The 21,537-nt window shown below is 43.7% G+C and overlaps 1 long non-coding RNA gene across 4 annotated transcripts in view; it reads right to left on the bottom strand.

Moving 5' to 3' along the window:
• The window catches only part of LOC134966172 (uncharacterized), a 138,082-nt gene that overhangs the window by 100,629 nt on the left and 15,916 nt on the right, over positions 1-21,537 (bottom strand). The window contains exons 3-5 of one of the 4 annotated variants that reach the window (XR_010188593.1): positions 16,674-16,704; positions 16,175-16,230; positions 8,840-8,904 (exon numbers count right to left, since the gene is read on the bottom strand). This is a non-coding gene — a long non-coding RNA (uncharacterized LOC134966172). Of the gene's footprint in view, positions 1-1,767; positions 8,905-14,287; positions 14,934-16,174; positions 16,231-16,673; positions 16,705-21,537 lie in introns of those variants that run through there. The other 3 variants (XR_010188595.1, XR_010188594.1, XR_010188596.1) reach the window with 3 other exon arrangements.

Below are 21,537 nucleotides of genomic sequence, written 5' to 3'. Positions count from 1 at the left end.
AATAAGGGGTGTGGGTGTTTCTTGGGCGTTATTAGTGAATGAGGGGTAAGGGAGCTGCTGGGGTGTTATTAGTGAGTGAGGGGTATGGGAGCCGCTGGGGCGTTATTAGTGAATGAGGGGTGTGGCTTCTGCTGGGGTGTTATTAGTGAATAAGGGGCGTAGGTGTTGCTTGGGTGTTATTAGGGAATGAGGGGTATAGGAGCTGCTGGAGTGTTATTAGTGAGTGAGGGGTGTGGCTTCTGCTGGGGTGTTGTTAGTGAATAAGGGGGGGGTGCTGCTGGGGTGTTATCAGGGAATGAGGGGTATGGGTGCTGCTGGGGTGTTAGTGAAGGAGGACTACAATTTTATCAAGTCAGTAAAAAAGCAAAAATCTAATGGTGAAGTGGGGTGTGTTGGGTAAGATTAGAGATTTCTGGCCTGCTCAGCTGACAAATGAAACAAAACGGATTTAAAAGGGGGGAGGTGCAGCAGTGACCAATGGGTCTATTCATGAAGCAGTGAAAAGTGTGGAGAAGTGAGTCGGTGCAGACGTTGCCCAAGGCGACCAATCAGCATTGATGTAACATTTATAATTTGCATACTATAAAATTATACAGAACAGCTGATTGGTTGCCATGTGCAACTTCTCCCCTAGATCACTTCTCCACTCTTTTCACTGCTTTATGAATAGACCCCTAAGGCATATAATCAATACATAAAGGAACGGGTATGAGGCTGGAGACACGCCAGTGGGGATGAGGCTGGGGAGACACAGGTAGATGGTGCTGAAGAGATGCAGAAGGGAATGGCATTGGAGAGACACAGGAAGGGATGGTGCTGGAGAGATGCAGGGAGAGAGGCATGGTGTTGGAGAGAATCAGGGGAATGATGCTGGTGAAATGTAGGTGGATGTGTCTCCAGAATGTTAGATCAGGGAAGTTCACATTTTCCCCTAGTCTCAAGGCTCAACATGCCCCAGACTAAGGGTAAATTGATCCAAGTCAATGGGTAAATTGAGCTATCTGGGGGTAAATTGACAACTGACTTTTTCAAGTTCAAACATGAGCATAATTAAAAACAAATATTTACTAATGCCTTTTCCTTTTCCAAATAGTAATATTTATTTTCTTAAAGGTAAGTTTAAACAATATAAAACCATCCAAGTAAAGTTTGTCATTCAAACAATTTTCATACATCATCTGTTCGGCATTTCAACGACTGTTTAACATTCCACCAATCCATGTTGCAGAAAAATATGAAGTATTGCTCTCTCTTTGCATTCCCCCAGGCTTTTAAGGTTGAGATAGCTTATTCAAATTACTTTAGGGGAGATTTATCAAAACTTGGAAAGACAAAGTCGAGAGAGAGAGAGAGATAAAGTTCTAACCAATCAGCTTCTGTCATTTGTAAGCCTGTGTTTGAAAAATGAACAGCTAGAAGGTGATTTGTTGGTACTTTATCTCTTTCCAAACTTTGATAAAACTCCCCCTTTGTGGGAAATATGCCACCTCCCTTTCTTTGAATGCAAAAGTGGTTTTCTAGTTGCCAGTGCTCTCCAGGATTCTTCTCAGAATTGGACGGTTGATTCTGTAGACACGTCAATCTGAAAATCACCACTAGTGCCTTATGGGTTACTTATGACACAGTAATTGCCACCAGCAAGATGAATTCAGTGCTCTGACACTAGGTAGCTTTTGCTGCTACATGCATATGTAATTATTCATATTTCATGAACCAGGTAACATGAGCCTCACAGGGTGTAGGTCTAAGAACACAGAAAATCCGAACTATAAAAAAGGATTTAATTACAAGAATAACTTCAGATCTCACAGTTACAAAAAAATAAAGTTATAAAGTATACATCATTTTAAAAATGCACACAGGTTATAGATAATTTCAGCAAATAAAATGATAAAAACAGTGTTCAGGGTTCACCTTTGAATGAGCAAAGTCCTGATGCAGTACACATTTGTTTTTGTTTTTTTCCAAACTATTTTTATTAGAATCTCACACCATACAGAGTAGATATGTAACATTTCGAGACATAGAATATACAGTTAGCATTGTATAACATGATATACAGTACATAGAGTCATCCTGTCGAAAGACAGGAAGACAAAAATTATTCAGTCTCATATCATATCAGGTAGAGATTAAAACATATTTTCCAACTTTTCCTCACATAAAACCTTTATACATTCCAAGAAAGGGAACGTATATATAACTAGTGAAATCAAGAAATTTATAATATATTTTAATCACCGGAGCGGAGAAAACTAAGGGCAAAAAAGGATAGATCAAATATTAGTTCTCCACCAGAAAAGGCATAATACCTTAGAAATCCCTAAGTATAAACATAATACCTAAAACATAATAAAATAAAATAACATGTAGTGCCTGCCGTGGGTCACGAGCCGTCGATCCATCCACAGAACAATCTCCCAAATTGGGGGTCCATATCCCCAATCAACCCGGCAGACAACAGAATATAGAAAGGAGTGGAGGAGGGATCCAGAGAAAAGGGAAGAGGGTAAAGTAGTCAAATGTTCAAGGGGTTAGGGTGGTCTATAGTGTGAAGGAGATACCATGAGGTAGATTGAAAGCATTTTTCAATGGCTTGTTTAGTATGTAGGGGAAGTGTCAAAATGTAGGTGTCCCAACACTGGAACAAAGCAGGGGTGAGCCTTTCCTTATGGATAGAGGCCTCCAGCCAGTCCATGGTGAATAAAAAAAAAAAGTCTAGAGGTCACCATCGAAAGATTGGGAGGTATGTTGTGGATCCACTGCTGTAAGATTGCTTTCCTGCCAGCCGCTGATAATATCATAAGCAGTTTTTTGTTAGACCTAGGGATGTCTGGCTGGTCAGTCAAACATCCAAACAATGCCCAAGAAATAGTGCAACTAAAAGATATGCCTAAGGACGTAGTTCCATAATGATGTACCTCATGCCAAAACCGTGACACCAAAGCGCAGTCCCAGAAGCAATGGAAGAGATCAGCCCCATCCATTAAGCATTTAGTGCATTTAGTGTCTTCTGAGATGCCCATTAAAAATCGGCGTTTAGGTGAGATATATGCCCTATGGAGCATTTTATAGGCCATTTCTTGGTAGGAGCTTGCAGGAATAAGCTTTAGGGTCAGTTGAAAGTGACTTAAGAGGGAGTCAGGGGTGACCGTTGAGATGTGGGAGGACCATTGAGACAGTTCTGGAAGGTCCGTGTCTGGAATAATTTCAATACGAATACGTGTATAAATGGTTGATATAGAGTAGTAGGCTGATTGGAGAAGTGTGTCTAGAGAATTAAGAAAGTCGACACCTGTCAGTTTAGATAATACAGTTTTAAGATAGTGCATTGCCTGGAAATAGGCAAACTCGTGGTGAGGAGGTAAACCATATTTCTCCCTTGCCTCCGCGAAAGACAGCGGGATGCGAAAGGAGTTAAGCAAGCTGCGCAGGTTGCGGATACCGAGAGAATGCCAGGCAGTGAAGGGCTGTAGAGCCTCTCCCTCCTGAAACTCCAGGTTACCGATAAAGGGCAGTGAAAGTGAATAGAGATATTGAAGTTTGAGAGATTTCCTCGCCATTTTCCACGCCTGTATTATGGGAAGTAACAACAAATTGGTAGTGACATGTAAGGCCAATCTGGAGGGTCTGGCATGGAGAAGATAACTGAGGGACAAGGGAGCGCAAAGCTGAGAATCTAGACTAGAATCCGTGTAATAATTATTGTCTCCAAGCCAATCCATAGCAATGCGGAGGAGGCACGCAAGATTGTACTGTTTAATATCAGGTAGGTTAATTCCACCTCTAGGTATCGTCTGGGATAATTTTTTCATGCTAATCCGTGGTCGCTTGCCAGCCCAGATGAATCTGGAGATAGAGGCATTCAGAGAAGATAAATCCAACTTAGACAGTAATAAAGGGGTCATCTGTAAAACATAAAGAAGCTTCGGAAAGCTGGCCATTTTAAACAGGTTGCATCTCCCCAGCAAATTAAGAGGGAGGGATTGCCAAAGATCAAGTTCGGTTCTAATCCTGCGCAGGACCGGAGTGATATTAAGCCTATATAGGTGGCAAGGATGAGCAGGGAGTGCGACACCTAAATAAACAATATGGGTATTCGCCCATTTAAAGGGAAAGGTGTTCTCCCAGCCCAGTTTCGCCTGTCCATACATGGCCAGCGCCTCCGACTTACCATAATTAATAGAAAACCCTGCGAAAGAGGAAAAACGATCAATCATGGCAATTAGCTGTGGGATTGTACGGTGAGGGTCTGACATAAAAAGGAGGAGGTCGTCAGCGAATGCCACCACTTTTAATTCCTGTGTGCCTACAGCAATGCCCCTATAGTTCTTGTGTGACAGGATATGGCGTATAAGGGGTTCCAGTGCTAAATCAAAAAGAAGGGGAGATAAAGGGCATCCCTGCCTAGTGCCTCTTTCCAATGTGAAGGAGGGAGATGTCACATTGTTGACTAAGACCTGCGCCACTGGGTTAGTATATAAGGTCTGTACCAAGTTACAGAACGCTGCGCCAAAACTCTGGTGGGCGAGTACTCGAGACAGATGAGGCCAGGCAATTTTATCAAATGCCTTCTCCGCGTCTAAATTTATAATGATGTTATTTTTGGCCTGACTGAAGCGGGTGTAAGATATCGCAGTTAGGGCCGCCCGCACTCCCCGTGTGGATTGTCTACCCTTAACAAATCCCATCTGCGCGGGCGAGATAAGACGGGGCAGGCAGGCTTGCAGCCTATTAGCTATGATTTTAGTCAAGATTTTAAAGTCCTGATTGAGGAGTGAGATGGGGCGGTATGACCCTACCTGGGCAGGATCTTTACCAGGTTTTGCAAGCACAATGAGCTTTGCTTCATTAAAACGAAGGGGAGTCTCCCCCGTTGTAAGGATATGATTATATAATCGTGTTAATATAGGGAGGACATCAGCGTCCAGCATCTTATAGAATTCGGCACTAAAGCCATCAGGGCCAGGGCTTTTTCCATTGGGGAGGGATTTAATAGTGGCTCGAACCTCATCATCAGTTATAGGAACGTCCAACAAGTCTCTCTCCTCCGACACAAGTCTCGGCAACTGCGCCTCATCCAGGAATAATTGACCATCAGTCGCGTTATCAATGTCTGCAGTATATAAGGATTTGTAGAAACGCATAAAAGCCGAGCATATGTCAGTGGGATCAGAAAGAACAACTCCAGAACTGTGCAACGAATCAACCCACGTTTTGTTCCGGGGGCCCCCTAACCAAGTTGGCCAAGAGCTTATCGGACTTATTCCCCCACCTATAAAACCTATTCCTGCCATAGTCGTAGCTGATCTGGGCCTGTTCAGTAAGACAGGTAACATAAATTTGTTTTGCCATGAGGTACGTTTCTCTATGAGTAGGGCTATCGCATTGTTTGTAGGTGCGATAAGCAAGTGTAAGAGCTGCACTAAGTTCCTGCAATTTTGTGTTGAATTTCTTACGCTTAGAATTAACATAGGAAATAATATGGCCTCGAAGGACCGCCTTAGAGGCCCCCCAAAAAAGCGGAGTGTTAGATTCCTGATCCAGGTTATCAGTAATATAATTACGCCAGGTGTGTTTAAGATGTAATAAGAAATCCTCAGAGTGCATGAGATATGCTGGGAATCTCCAACATTTGGATATACTCTGGGGCAGGGCCAAATGTAGGGACAAGGTTATGGGGGCATGGTCCGAGATAATGATATCCTTAATTGAGGTGTGGGAGACTTTAAAAAAAAAGGTGTTTAGATAAAAAGAGATAATCGATGCGAGAGTGAGTGGAGTGTGGGTGTGAGTAAAAAGAGTAATCTCGTTGAAGGGGATGATGTATACGCCAAGGGTCTAGTAAAGTAAGTTGAGAACAGAGAGAGGAGAGCGGAAGAGGGCCCGGGTCTCTTTGTACTCACCCCCGACCTATCCATGGATGGATCAACGACCGTGTTGAAATCTCCCCCTAGGATTAAGTTTTGGCCACCCCAGGACAAAACTCTCTGAAGGACATCTGCAAAAAAGAGATTGTTAGATCCCGTAGGTGCATATAAATTCAAAAAGGTATATACCATATTATCAATAGAGACATCTAAGAGGATAAATCTGCCCTCGGGATCAATATACCTTTTAAGGATTGAGAATTGAAGATTCCTATGAAAGAGAATGGCTACACCTCTGGTTTTATTGGTGTAAGGAGCAGATACGCATTCCCCAATCCAAGGGGCCCTCAATGACATAGGGGAGTTATGCATCCAGTGTGTCTCTTGTAGGAACATGACTTGAGGGGATAAGCGAGAGAGATGGGCGACTACCTTCTTGCGTTTAATGGGACTATTAAGACCCTCCACATTCCAAGAAACTATATTAAAATCAAAAAGTGGAGTTATCACCGGGGTTGAGGGTTGAGAAACAGCACGGTCAGCCATGCTATCCCACCCCCGCAGATGGAGAATAGAATATCAAAATCGTATAGGTAAAACGGTGCCCCCCCCCCCGTCCCAGTGAGCAAGGAGGGGCCAACCTATGGAGGACCGAGACACACCATCCCAGCAGGCAGAACAAACAAAAACATCAAACTAGCAAACATGAAACAATGAGAGGCGGAGCCTCCAGCATGCGTAGATAGCATGCCCATATCATATCCCGAACACTGTGTGACCTATTAATCATAGCAATTGTAAAGACAGGCAAACTTTAAGCAAGGGTGAACAGTCAAGTGTCAGGGTGAGCAAAATGGGTCTTTGCTTCCAACGGATCATCAAAGAAGCATGGTTTTCCATTGACAAAGACTCGAAGACGAGCCGGGTATAACAGTGAGAACTTGACGTTGTCTTCAAACAGCCGTTTGCATATCGGAGCGAACTCTCTGCGTCTGTTGGCGACATGAGTGGAGAAGTCCTGGAAAATAAGCAACCCTTCTCCCTTGTAGAGAAGATTCTCTGACTTTCGGTAGTGGTCCAAGAGCTTTGCTTTATCCGCGTAGTTCAGAATCCGCATAATAACAGGCCTAGGACGTCCAGCAGAGTCTCTGCGTTCAGGGCCAATCCTATGAGCCCTTTCAATGGCCAATGGTGAGCCCTGAAGGCCCATATCTAGCTTTTCAGGCAGCCAGGTGGATAGAAGGTCTAGCAACGCATGGCCCCTCACCGACTCCGGGATGCCCACCACCCTCAGGTTGTTTCGACGGCTCCGATTCTCTAAGTCGTCGAGCTTTTCAGTGAGGTCTTGATTTCTGTGGTCTGGGTCTTTATAGTGGACTGTGCGGCTTGTAAATCATCCTCTAACGTTGAAACCCTCTGCTCGGCTTCATCTAAACTGCTATTATGTTGAGTCAGCTGGGTCAAGGTGGAATCAATGGCTTCTTTAATGCCCGCCAGTTTTTCATCTAGGAGAGGCCCAAGAACCGCAGCAATGTCAGTGGGTTTCATTTTAGGCTGCTTAGGAGCCGTAGCGGTAGCACATTTTCTTTGGGATCGAGACCGGGTGGTGGAGCAATCGGAATCAGAAGAATTTCTATGGGATGTGCCACATTGGGGTGGACACCAGGAACTTTTCCATATGAGGTCGCTAGAGATAGATATGTAGAGCAGAAATAGTGAAGGGCGCAGAGAGCAGTTTAATGAGGGTCACATCAGCGTAGGGGAGAGACTGAAAAGTTACATCGCTATGAAGATGGCAGGCATGTCAGGGTGTTGCGGAGCAAATTTGCAAGAAGCAACGTGTCAGAGATGTCACAGCGTGATGCTCCAGAATATCACAGCAACGCGATATATAAGCATCCACAGCAGCGAGTCCGTAACCTCAGGGCACAGCAAATGGCGACAGGGTTGTTGAGATGTCACATCTGTTTTCCTAGGGCTCAGTGTAGTGACCCTCCTCCGGCTGCCAAGCATCCAGAATAAATCTGGTAGGAGATATGAGGATAGGCAGGACTATAGAAATAAATGTGCAGCAGCTGCCAGCCCTCTCTGGGTAGCACACATCCAGTGGGGTATGTAGGACAAAGCTTTAGCAGATGGAGCGGCTAGCAACACTGGGGGTGAGAGTAGCCATACCTATTCGCAATGAGCTTGGAGGTCCAAGGGCCCAGTCGCCTAATTGAGGTCCCGGCTGCGGTACGTGGAGCAGGCCGCAATCCACAGGAACAGCCACGTTGTTCCCCCGACTCCGTGGCCCCACTCCGGTCACAGCAGAAGGTAGTAGGAAGATTGTGCAGGGGGTGACAGGCCCAGGTATCCGGCGAGGGGAGTGATACACAAGACGCGAGCCGATCGCGGGTCACTTCCGGTCCGGGCCTCCTCTCAGCCCGAGGTCCCGGCCTTTCGCTCCTCGACTCTGCGGCTCCACTCCGCTCACTGCAAGGGGCGGCTGGAAGGTATGCGGGGGGCGGCAGGTTCAGGTGTCCGGCGAGGGAAGCGCCGGACCCGATACGAGCCGATCGCGGGCCACTTCCGGTCCAGGCCCCCTCTCAGCTTGAGGTCCCGGCTTTCCCCCCGGCACAGGCCGCAACCCGCACGGACCAGTAAAAGGCTTGCCGGCTCCGCAGCAGGCACCAGGGGGGTCCACACTGCAGCAGGGGTGGTGGTGGAGTCTGTATAGCGCCGATTAGTAGACAGGGAAGCCCAAATTTATAAACGGCGACCAGGAGCTCCGGGACGGCACGTCTTCCCTGGTGTGCAGCTAGGCCACGCCCCCCCACAGTACACATTTGTTAATAATTGACCATCTGTGCATGATCATCCTACTGTTACTCCTGGTTGGAGAAGCAGATACAGGTGCAGGAGAGGGTTTTCAGGGCTGCCATGACCTGGGTAAGATGACTGGAGAACATCATCTGCGGTACACCCACCTCTTCAGGAAGGACTATCTTCAGATTGTAATAGCCATCATGTAGTACAGACAGCATTCCAGTGTCTACAAAGAAAATATGAATACCAGTGATGGGGTGCAATTTCAGAAACATTTAATAAAATAAATTATGTAAATTGCCATAAATACAGTTTATTGTTACCATACACATAAAACATTAAAAAGAAATACTTTCTTATATATTTACTGTAAAAATATTCACCTGTATAAATATATCTACCTTGACAGTTGATTATGGTAATACAGTAGGTCTGAGTGTGATTGATAAAAACTACAAGTCCTTATTTACCCCAACAATCATTTTAGATTAGTCTCGCCAACAGACCTTATATACCAAATGAATGATGCAAGGTTAGTAAGTCAGATCTTATTGAAATTAGGACAATGTTAATGGGTTATAAAACTTATTTTTTTACATTTAAGTGGATGCAAATGACCCCAAAATACATTTGTTCTTTACTTTTTCATTTTAGTTATTTATATTTAAACGGAAAAAGTCTAAATTTGATATTTTTTTGTGTTTTTAAAAAGAAATGCAAAAGACAGCCATTTTTATATTTTTAAAGCTTTAAATATATTTCTTTGCCACCAGAATATATTTTTATTATATTACCCAATATTTTTATTTGTAATTTTTTTGGGTGGTACAGGCTGATTTTTATTAATTTTTTTAATAAAAATTTAATTTCCTTGCTGGGTTTTTTGGTACATATTACAGCAATAATTTTTTGCAATTGGATAGTGTGTTAACGGGAAGCATGCAATCTCGCGTGAATAAAAAATGGTTGCAATGGCTACGATAATTCGCACACCTAATTGGATATGCCACTATATGTTGAGGAGAAGTATAAAATTCAGTACAACTCTAGATATGGCCTTTCGAACCTGGTGTGTTTCATGCTGTAAGGGCTTGATTCAGATTTGGACATAAAATCTGATGGTGAGCGCTCTGCGCAAGCACAGGACCCGTTTGGCAAATGGTATCAAATTGTTGATTTTTGCAACTTTGAAAAATGATAGAAAATGATAGACAGCAAGCATCTTTAACCAAATAAAAGTGTCTAGACTCTAGAGTATTTGGAGTACATTAAAGCGTCTATACAGTGATTTAATTCCAACATTCTACAAACTTGAAACTAACATGCTCAAGAACTTAAGTGAGCATGTTAGTTTCAAGTTTGTAGAATGTTGGAATTAAATGCTTGCAACTCCCATCTGCAAGTTGAAAAGCCATTTACCATCAACACAACAAACAGCATACCCGTCCCACATTATTTAGCCCATTTTGCTACTTTCTAGAGGAAATCACCTGAAAAATGTTTGTATTGGCCGATTTTTCATATTTAAAATCATCTAAATACATTATTATTATTATTATTATTATTATTATTATTAATTTGTAGGGGTGTCCCAGGGGCAGGGCCGTCTTTCCGTATGGGCTCAATGGGCTCTTGCCCAAGGGCCCCAGGAGTATAAGGGCCCTAGGCTGATAGCTGAGGGTCCCCTCTTTCCAGGGGTACCAGATTTTTGAAAATCAGCCTTGGGGAACCGGAGATATCCAACGTGAAAGCAGTGGTCCCCATCCGAGCCTGTTAATTGCTCTTCCCAGCCAGATATCTCAGGTTCTGTCTGACTTAGAGTTTTTCTGAGGGTATAATCCAAAAGCTGGAACTCTCCCCTTTTGCTGGACGCTGGCTGCTTGTCTCTACTGTGCCCAGAACCAGAGATATCAGCCTTCCAGCAGCTGGTCCCTGCTCCAGCTCCACGCGCCTGGTATACAGTTTTATATATTCATTGGAGGATTGCTCTGGCTCCTGAACTCTGATCCCCAAGTCCCCAAAACCTTCTGAAAGGTGGGAATCTCTAGTTTTTTTATCCCATTCAAAACAAAGAAATATATTTTCAGGAACTTGAGATATCTGCAGTCAAGCAAGCTGCCCTCCCACCAGAAAATGATGAATATTAAGCCTACTCCACTATCCATCCCTCCCCTGTGTATTAAACACCCCCTACCACCCCGGAAGTCATGTACCGGGGCCCCTTCATTCAGCCCAATGCCCTCTTCTACAGTTTAGTGTTCTCCCTCCCGCCCCATCTGTGCAGTAAAGGAGCAATTAGCAGAAATTACTGCTCCAGGTCCTACATGCTGAGCGGAAGATAGAACACCCCCTACCACCCACGGGACATCAAAGCTGCCGCTGATAGCACCCCCCACCCCTACCGCTGGAGGATGGGTAGGGGGCCCAATGCATTGCTGTGCCCAGGGGCCTACACTGCCGTTAAGATGGCCCTGCCCAGGGGTACTGCATGGTGGGCCTGATTCAGAGATGTTCACAGTCCAGGTTGCCACTGCGTCTATGGTAGCAGCAGATCAGGAAATTTATCCTAATGCCGTAGAAGCTGTCTTTGGTAAAAAGCCACCCACTGTCAGATTCTCAGATCTGCTGCCTGTGTCCGAAGACACAGCACTGCATCAACATCGTGATCATCGCAACAACCATCGAACATCTGAGCAACCGTAAGGTTGCTGAGAGTGTCCACCAGAACTAACCTGCCCAGGCCATTGTCTGCGTCCGAGGATGCAGTTGCTGGATTCAACATGCCCCTGTTTTCAAAGCTGCTCCCCGTCTCCATTCCTAAACGTCTGCAGCCTGCCAGTCATACTGTGCCTAATTCCACACTGCATCTGGAGGCGCAACACTATCGCTGCACATGTGCACTGCGGCTCATGCAAAAAAACAGAACATAGGTCAATTGAGACTGATTCATCAGTGCATCTGGAGCTGAGTCAGGCCCTGTGTCCTGACATTTTTGCTTTAAACAAGGATTTTTCTCTACAATTCATCTAAAGTGGGATGTACTAAAGGGAAAATGTGGCCAAAATCCCGAAAACCCATTTTCATAATTTGGCCGTATTTTCCATATGTGCCAAGCTCCGGAATGCAATACATTACAGGGTTTGGATACCAAGGGTAACACCAGCTTTTGTTGGCATTACTCAATAAAAGCCAATGGGCTTATCGGATTTTCCACTGAGAAGGATCCAACCAGATCCCTCACAGCACCCCCTGCTGAGTGTGCATCATTGAACACATGCGCAGAAGAACTCCAGGGCGCAGAAGAACTCCCAGGTCCTAAACCCAGAAGTCCTTCTATTGCAAAGGACAGCTCTCATTAGATTTGTACATATACATACATGGGAAGCAGGGGCGATGCCAGAACTTTGTGGGCCACATAACAACATTTTGAAGGGGCCCCTGTCCCAATGTTTCTAGAGAGACACCTCACCGTAGCAGTTGTTCATTTTATGCCCCACAATAGTGCCCTAGTTCATGTTCTGAACCATATTAGTTATTTCGTTCATTTTATGCCCCATAGTAGTGCCCTAGTTTATTTTATGAAGCATAGAAATGCCATAGTTCCCATTATGCACAATGTAGGGCTGCCAGAACCCATTATGCAACACAGTACCCCCAGTTTACATTATGACATACAGTTCATAATATGCCACACACTATAATGCCTCCACTTCATACTGGGCAACATTACAGCGCCCCAGTTTATATTATATAACATTATAAGACCCTCCAGTTCTTTTCCTACCACATTACAAAGAGTCGGTCCAGGGGCATACCTAGATTAATTACAGGAGCCAAGGCAAAAGATTGTAAGAGCCCCTGTGTAGCACCCAATGGTGAAAATGTATGTACTGTAACTCATGAAACTGTGACAGGTAAGGTGGCCCCTCTTGGCTCTGGGCTCCATAGTAGTTGCACTCCCTGCACCTTTAGTAGCTGCGCCCTTGATGGGAAGTATGAACGCGATGTGTGGCGGGATGTACCGCAACGCAGATGTGATGCTTAGTACATCCTGCCCCTAGTCTGGAATGCAAATCAAAATCTGTCTTAAATCCAATTAAGACCTGCATTAATTAATATGGATTTCTAATTGAATAGCAAAAGCTTTTGGTTTTTAACCATCAAAAAGCAATTTTCAGCAAACTCACTGCTAACTGAATCGCCCTTTAGTCAGCCGTTGTGGGATGTGATAGGTTTCTGCACTAGTTCTCTATCTGTTCAGAACAGATACTGTACAACTTCTAGCTGTTCAGAGCAGATACTGTACAACTTCTAGCTGTTCAGAACAGATACTGTACAACTTCTAGCTGTTCAGAACAGATACTGTACATCTTCTAGCTGTTCAGAACAGATACTGTACAACTTCTAGCTGTTAAGAACAATTTACCATCATTGTTTATTTAGAAGTAGGTTTGCCATAGTATTCCTTAAATCCACTTTATTTGACATGATTTACACAGGTTCTGTGGCTGATTAAAACCAGGGGAAATGCATAACTGAATTTAGCCAGCCACAGAACCTGTGTAAATCATAGGTGTCCTGGATTACAGAGACATTATGGCAAACCTATATAAGGAAACACAAACGTTTACGAAACCAGACAGACAATATAACAAATCACACAACAAAGAAACAAAACAAACAGCAAATGGAAACAGAATAAAGACACACATGAAGAAGGCACACACATTAGACAGAGGGCACAGGCTGCCATGCTACTGTAGTTATCTTTCTATCTAGAGCCCCCATCCCCTCCCCTCCCCCTTCCCCCCCACTTCAGTATTTATTCTTCTTGGGCAGACCTCTTTTAGGGGTCTATTTACTAAGACTTGGATGAAGATAAAGTGGCTGGAGATAAAGTACCAGCCAATCACCTCCTGTCCTTTTTCAAACACAGCCTTTATCTCCGGCCAATGCATAGTAAATAGACCCCTTGGTCTACATCATACTTACCGATATTCTGGCTGCTCTCTGCGGGAGAGAGCAGCCAGGTCGGCTCAGCGGGCGGGCAGGGGAGGCTGTGCTGTAAAGGAGGGGGTGGCCGGAGGTGGGACAGGGGCGGAGCAAGGGCGGGACAGGGTGGAGCAAGGGCGGGGTCACAGTGACACCTCCTTTAAGCCACGCCCCTCGCTCTGTAATGCCGCGATCACAGGCATTACACTGCAGGGGGCGTGGCTATGATGACGCGATTCAGCAAGAATCGCGTCATCGACTGCCCGGACCGCCCACTTTACACACTAAGTGGGCGGACGGGCAGGGGGGACCCCGCAAATCGGGAGACTTGCCTACTCTTTCGGGGGGCCGGGAGGGTCACCCGATTTTCGGGAGCCTCCCGGCCATTCCGGGAGAGTAGGCAAGTATGGTCTACATGCTAACATGATTACTTATCTGTCCAGAAAAACAGAAATACTATTTTTTTGTGGGGGAAAAACATCATTAAAGTTATAAAATAAAAACTAAATAAAAATATATATATTTAAGAAAGGGGATCCTCATCTTCTCTGGATTGTCACCTGATAATGTTTGTTTTCAATGTTATTGCTGTGCCACAGATTTCACATATTCAGATAAATATTTTACAGCTGTATTGCGTCACTGTAACACTGCAGAGATTTCCGAAGATGCAAACCATGGCTGATCTCATGGTTGTACCCATGTTAACATCGTGCAAACGCCGGGATCCCGACGGTCAGCATCCCGACACTGGGATCGCGGCGCAGAATGCCGGCGGTGGGGGCGAGCGCAACAAAGCCCCTTGCGGGTTCGGTGGCGAGCTTCCCACTCTATGGGTGTGTAGACACCCATGAATGGGAATAGTCCCTGCTAGTAGGCATGCTGACTGTCAGGATTGTCAGGGAGTACACAAGTACACATTGATGTTACACTGCACATGAGTGGCATCTGGTACACTCCTTGCTTTGCACACATCCTTGATTTAATCATGTAACCGTTTCTGAAGACGATCCAATGCACACAGAAGCTGGTAGAAGTGTTATGGAGAATCTGTGCTGACTATATCGTCGTGTGCTGCTAATAATGTCCAAATTCACATCACATCTGCAGGACTCATCAACTTCAACGCGAATGCAACCACTTCATGCAGGCAGTGCTGAAAGAGCTGTACAGGCAGCCAAAGGCCATTATTGCTAACATCATTAACGTCATTGATAAGACCAGGGCAGTGGCATCTCATCACAGTGGCATCTCATCACAGACCTACAGAATATCATATTGTAACATGGTTATAGGATATTTTCTTATGTTGTAAATATATAAATTGTACTACATGTATATTTATTTTAGCGAATATAATATATATTGTAATGCCCCTAATGGTACCTTTATGTTTAACATGTATATTATAGAAAAGGTGTACTGAGTATACAGGAGGTGCAGTACAGTGTGAGAGGACAAGAAGAGCAGCCTGCGCGTGCCATTTATTGATGGATGAGTGAAAGGAGACCTAGGGAGATCAGCGCGCGCTGGTAATAATACGGGCTGAGTGCAAAGGGTCCCGTGCACCGGGGAAGGTAGGCCGTGTGCAGAGGGGTCTCGCGCCGGTAAAGGTGCTGTGTGCAGAGGGGTCTTGCGCCGGTAAAGGTGGGCCGTGTGCAGAGAGGGTCTCCGCGTGCCGGTAGAGGAAAGCGTATAAAAGACGCTCCCCGCCGGCAGTGAGGCAGAATGCTGTTCCCCCTGTTAGCGCTACTCACCTGAAGTCTTACTGCCGCCTAGAGCTGTAGCGCTGTGAACATTGGCGGTGGGGCTTGGGTGAGGCAGCCGACACAGGGTAGGCTGGCCGGAGCTAGCCCAAAGAGAGGTGGGCGCAAAGGAGGCGCTGGCACCAGAGACCTGTCGCCGCATAGAGTTGTAAGCGCTGTAAACATACAGCGGCGGCAGGATCTGGGCAGCGTTGTCTGGTGCTAGAAGCCGGGTCGTAAGCGCCAGCGCCGCTGACAAAGTAGCGGTGGGCACTCACTCAGAGCGGTGTGGCGGTAGGAGGCTCCTTGTGTCAACCCGGAGAGTAAGCTGAGCGGCGCAGGCTCACAGCACTTCAGTAAGAAGTAGCAGAGATGAGGCGTGCAAGATAGGCAGGCAAGCTGGCCAAAGATATTCTGAAGGAGGAGTCGGGGAAGTGCTGCCCAGATCATGACTGGAGCTACGGGAGGTGTAAGTTAAATAATTGACACCTGCATATATTTAACACCACAAAGGCACATCCAACCCTAGGAGATATATAGCTGCACTTGGATATTGACTGTAATAAGCAATACTAGCCACAGGCTTTCCATATTTAACCCCTAAAGACTAAGAACATATTAATTCCCTAAAGTTAAATAAGGAATTGTATACTCAAGGAGATGGAGATAGTGATTGTATATATCTATATACACATTGGTAATGAGACTTCATCTACAGAAGAGCAGGAGTAAATATTCTAGTATACAAACAGTACCTACCTTCATGCCAGCTACACTGTTCGTATAGAGATTGTAGAGAGACTTTTAATGAGGAGCTAGAAGGAAAGCAAAGATATTAGAGACATTGCACTCAAAGAGAAAGTAACTTGTTACATTGAAAACTGGATAGTTCTTTAGAAAACAAACACAAGTAACATTTTAGACTGCTGGATACAAAGTAATGGTATTCCACTTCTATGTACTGTACTGTTTCTATTTATGTAAAATTCAAGCTTGAGAGGAGGATTAATTCATCATCATCTGTCAAGATAGTTTAAAGGGAGTTGAATACACTTATTGGGCCCCAACTGCGCATTTTAAGATTGAGAGTACCCGGGTCACTCAAGTAGAGTATATTATATATTTTTTGTGTATTGCATGCATATTTATATGTATAGGCAAGAAATGAAATGTTTATTAGTGATTAGATATTATATTGGAATATATATATATAGATGTATTGTTATTATAATCTAATCTAAGAAAATGATATACTTACCATAAAGATATTGTGGTGGTTTCTCTGGATCCTAAAAAGAAAAGAAAGAAGAACAGATATTTAATGTAGTAATAAGAATTGGGTATTAAATGTGTACTTAGTAAATAGCATATCCATTTCATACCAGGTTTACTGGCTTACCCAAGCAAGCCACAAATAGTAATTAGCTTGGGTGGAGGCATAGACTTATATTAGTACTCGCACCTAAAGGTAGATAGCGTTACAATATATACGCTGGTAACTACTTGTATAGATCAACTGTGCCCACAATGCAGTTTTCAGCTGACACTTATTCCCTCCCCATCTAGCAATCTTATGGAATTGTCATTCAATGGATCCTAGCAGTGTAGGAGAACTCACTCCCAGCTCTGCCTCAATGCTTTGTCCCTGTGTTATCCATCAGAAACAGTTCAAATGTAAAAGATGTGGTGTTCTGTCCATGTTTAAGAGTCAGTGTTGACTGAGCACAGTTAGGAACACTTATTTCCTTGACTGTCAATAAGGAGAATAAATTTATTGCAGAGATGGAACATCAGCTCATGGCCATAGGGACTTACTTTGACTTTATTCCTTATTTAAAAAAAAGGATGTTCAAAGATGTGCATCAGCTTACAGTTAGTCTATGCCACCATGTGTCAGTGTACCATTGTTCTGGGACCCAAAGTGCCAGTGTACTATTGTTCTGGAGCCCCAAGTGCCAGTGTACTATTGTTCTGGAGCCCCAAGTGCCAGTGTACCATTGTTATGGGTCCCCAAGTGCCAGTGTACTATTATTCTTGAACCCAAAGTGCCAGTGTACCATTGTTCTGGGACCCCAAGTGCCAATATACCATTGTTCTGAAACCCCAAGTGCCAGTGTACCATTGTTCTGGGACCCCAAGTGCCAGTGTACCATTGTTCTGGGATCCCAAGTGCCAGTGCACCAATGTTCTGGGACCACAAGTGCCAGTCTACCATTGTTCTGGGACCACAAGTGCCAGTCTACTGTTGTTCTGGGACCCCAAGTGCCAGTGTACCATTGTTCTGGGATGCCAATTGTCATGGTAACTTTGTTCTGGGACCCCAAGTGTCAGCATACCAATGCTCTGGGACTGCAAGTGTCAGCGTACCAATTGACTGGGACCCCAGGTGCCACTATACCATTATTCTGGGACCATAAGTGTCAGCGTAACATGGTTCTGGGACCCTAAGTGTCAGTATTACATTATTCTGGTGCTACAAGTGTCAGTATAGCATTATTCTGGGACCTCAACTGTTAGTATACCATTATTCCGGGACCATTTAAAAAACCCAGTGGAACAGAGTTTTTCCCCGTAGCTGCAGGGTAGTCCTTTTCAATCACAGAAGAGAAATCTGCCACGTCCCCTCCCAGCAGCCCCTTCGCCTCCCAGCAGACTCCTCCCCATTGCAAAGGTGGAGGGGAGACCACCAGGAGCCGTGGAGACTACCGGATAGGTAAGTATTATTATTATTATTATTATTATTTTTAACAGGGTTTTCATAGCTGAAAACCATGTGTGCATTTTTTTGTTGTTGGATTCTGCGGGTATCAGTAGAGTGCATGCCTGCAGTAATCCAAAATTGGGTGTGAGATATACAAGTTTTTTTTGCAGTCAAAACCTCACGCCCAGTTGAATCCCACCACCCCAAATGTCAGTGTACCAATGTTCTGGGACCACAAGTCCCAGTAGACCATTATTCTGGGGCTGCTAGTGTCAGTATACCATTTTTCTGAAAAAAGATTGCGGGGGATGTGTACCCCGTTAAATCGGGCGCTAATATATTAATTTTTAAGAAAGCGTCTGATAAAAAGTATATAGTGTAATAGCAGCTCCTATAGGGCAACTGGATGCCTATTTCAAAGATACATAATTTAATGTTCTATAGAAAACATTAAAGGAGCGCTGATATCGGGTAAAAAATCATTTAATAATAAATGCAGTGGAAAGGACCACTTAGGATAATTAGTTGAAAGTTTAAAAACAAAAACAGTGCAAATACATATGCATATATAGAATTAATCACATTCACAATAAATAAGTTGACTGCAAGCGGCTTATACGCCCATTATGATGTTGCAGTCCACAATAATATATTATGCTGGTGACATCCGTACTGATAAGGGGCTTAGATAAATGTCTTGGCAGGTTAGTTAGAAAATCTGCTGATAATTTAAGCAGAGGGGTTGAGTTGCTGTTGCTCACCCCTAATGTTAGGATCCGTTCTCACCCGTAGTTGTAAATGCTGATTCCCGTCAATAGCAATTAGCGGAGGTAGCTCTCGGCAGCTGACAGTGGCTGTGTCAGGATGTCCGGCAAAGAAAAGCGTGCAAGCTGTATAGCACCTCAGCAGAACGGGGCTTTTTCAAGCACAGCAGGGAAAGTTTGGCAGAAGTGTATCCGGTTAGATGATGAGAGAACGTCCTAATCCCTCAGTATCAGTAGCGGAAGGTCCGTGAAAGTCTCCAGCAGTGGACAGGTAGCAAAGGTGACCCTCTACGCGTTTCTCCGCCCACGATACCGGCGGTTTCCTCAGGAAGTGTGAATACCCATTTGGCAGGTGTATGTGTATTTAAATGGTCAGCAACCAATCAGCTTTAGAGTCTCTTAATTAACACCTGAAAGTTGTAATTGTGTTTCACACTATGTTGGGTCGTTTGCACATTTTCATTCACTGGTTTTATCAGGTGTACAAATTATATACTTTCCAAGTGATAATACAAAATAGGTTAGGCAACAAGAAAGAAAGAAAGAAAGAAATATAAACATTACATTATCGCTATCGGTAGAAGAGGTGTCGAAAATATGGGTATCGATAACCTCATAATTTACATGTATATATATAATTGACATATAGAGAAACTTACTAGGGGCAAATAAGCTTGACACTCCCATATTATAAATTAAAGTAAGTTTCACAAGGGTTACAGTGTATTTACTTTTTAACTGCCCTTGATGTATCACAATTACATTTTGATTTTTAGTATTCACTTTATAGAAATCACTTTATAGTAATCAGCATAATTTCGTCACCCTAATACCGAAAGCTGCTAATAGCATGCACATGGCATCCCAGAGAGGTTATATATACATAAAGAGAAGAAATACTTGTTCTCACAGCTGCAATAGCCCAGCGAACAGAGGAATGGACTTCGGCCAAAAGGTCATCGGTTCAAGGACAGGAACAGGGAACAGATTTTCACATTTTAATTTTTTAAAATTATTTAGACGTAATTTCAGTTTTTATAAATAAATAATTATCTACTGTTATGTAGAGGAGGGAATTTAAACAATCTTTCGATAGATATAATCATACACAGTTCAAATTAAAACCAGAGCTACACAGATTAAGGAAAAGAGAGAAAACCTATGAGAGAGAGACAAAATAGCGTATTGCCTATAGACAGACATAGGTAGTTTATATCTCATACCCAGTTCATTGCTGAATTTGGCATAGATGAGATTCTAAAATAATACCATTTTGATATTGAAAAGATTTATATAGAGGAAGGAGACCGTTTAAGGAAGACAATCTACTTTTGAAAAAAGGGTGTGTGTGACAACACCTACCCTAGTATGCAGGTAGAATAACTTGATATAGAAACAAAACCTACCCACAAAAGTAGATTGTCTTCCTTAAATGGTTCCTTGAACCGATGACCTTTTGGCCGAAGTCCATTCCTCTGTTTGCTGGGCTATTGCAGCTGTGAGAACAAGTATTGGTTCTCTTTATGTATATATAACCTCTCTGGGATGCCATGTGCATGCTATTAGCAGCTTTCGGTATTAGGGTGACGAAATTATGCTGATTACTATAAAGTGATTTCTATAAAGTGAATACTTAAAATCAAAATGTAATTGTGATACATCAAGGGCAGTTAAAAAGTAAATACACTGTAACCCTTGTGAAACTTACTTTAATTTATAATATGGGAGTGTCAAGCTTATTTGCCCCTAGTAAGTTTCTCTATATGTCAATTATATATATATACATGTAAATTATGAGGTTATCGATACCCATATTTTCGACACCTCTTCTACCGATAGCGATAATGTAATGTTTATATTTCTTTCTTTCTTTCTTTCTTTCTTGTTGCCTAACCTATTTTGTATTATCACTTGGAAAGTATATAATTTGTACACCTGATAAAACCAGTGAATGAAAATGTGCAAACGACCCAACATAGTGTGAAACACAATTACAACTTTCAGGTGTTAATTAAGAGACTCTAAAGCTGATTGGTTGCTGACCATTTAAATACACATACACCTGCCAAATGGGTATTCACACTTCCTGAGGAAACCGCCGGTATCGTGGGTGGAGAAACGCGTAGAGGGTCACCTTTGCTACCTGTCCACTGCTGGAGACTTTCACGGACCTTCCGCTACTGATACTGAGGGATTAGGACGTTCTCTCATCATCTAACCGGATACACTTCTGCCAAACTTTCCCTGCTGTGCTTGAAAAAGCGCCGTTCTGCTGAGGTGCTATACAGCTTGCACGCTTTTCTTTGCCGGACATCCTGACACAGCCACTGTCAGTTGCCGAGAGCTACCTCCGCTAATTGCTATTGACGGGAATCAGCATTTACAACTACGGGTGAGAACGGATCCTAACATTAGGGGTGAGCAACAGCAACTCAACCCCTCTGCTTAAATTATCAGCAGATTTTCTAACTAACCTGCCGAGACATTTATCTAAGCCCCTTATCAGTACGGATGTCACCAGCATAATATATTATTGTGGACTGCAACATCATAATGGGCGTATAAGCCGCTTACAGTCAACCTATTTATTGTGAATGTGATTAATTCTATATATGCATATGTATTTGCACTGTTTTTGTTTTTAAACTTTCAACTAA

Source organism: Pseudophryne corroboree, chromosome 10 (assembly GCF_028390025.1).
Source record: "Pseudophryne corroboree isolate aPseCor3 chromosome 10, aPseCor3.hap2, whole genome shotgun sequence".
NCBI lineage: Eukaryota > Metazoa > Chordata > Amphibia > Anura > Myobatrachidae > Pseudophryne > Pseudophryne corroboree.
This window is presented reverse-complemented; position numbering and strand designations above follow the sequence as displayed.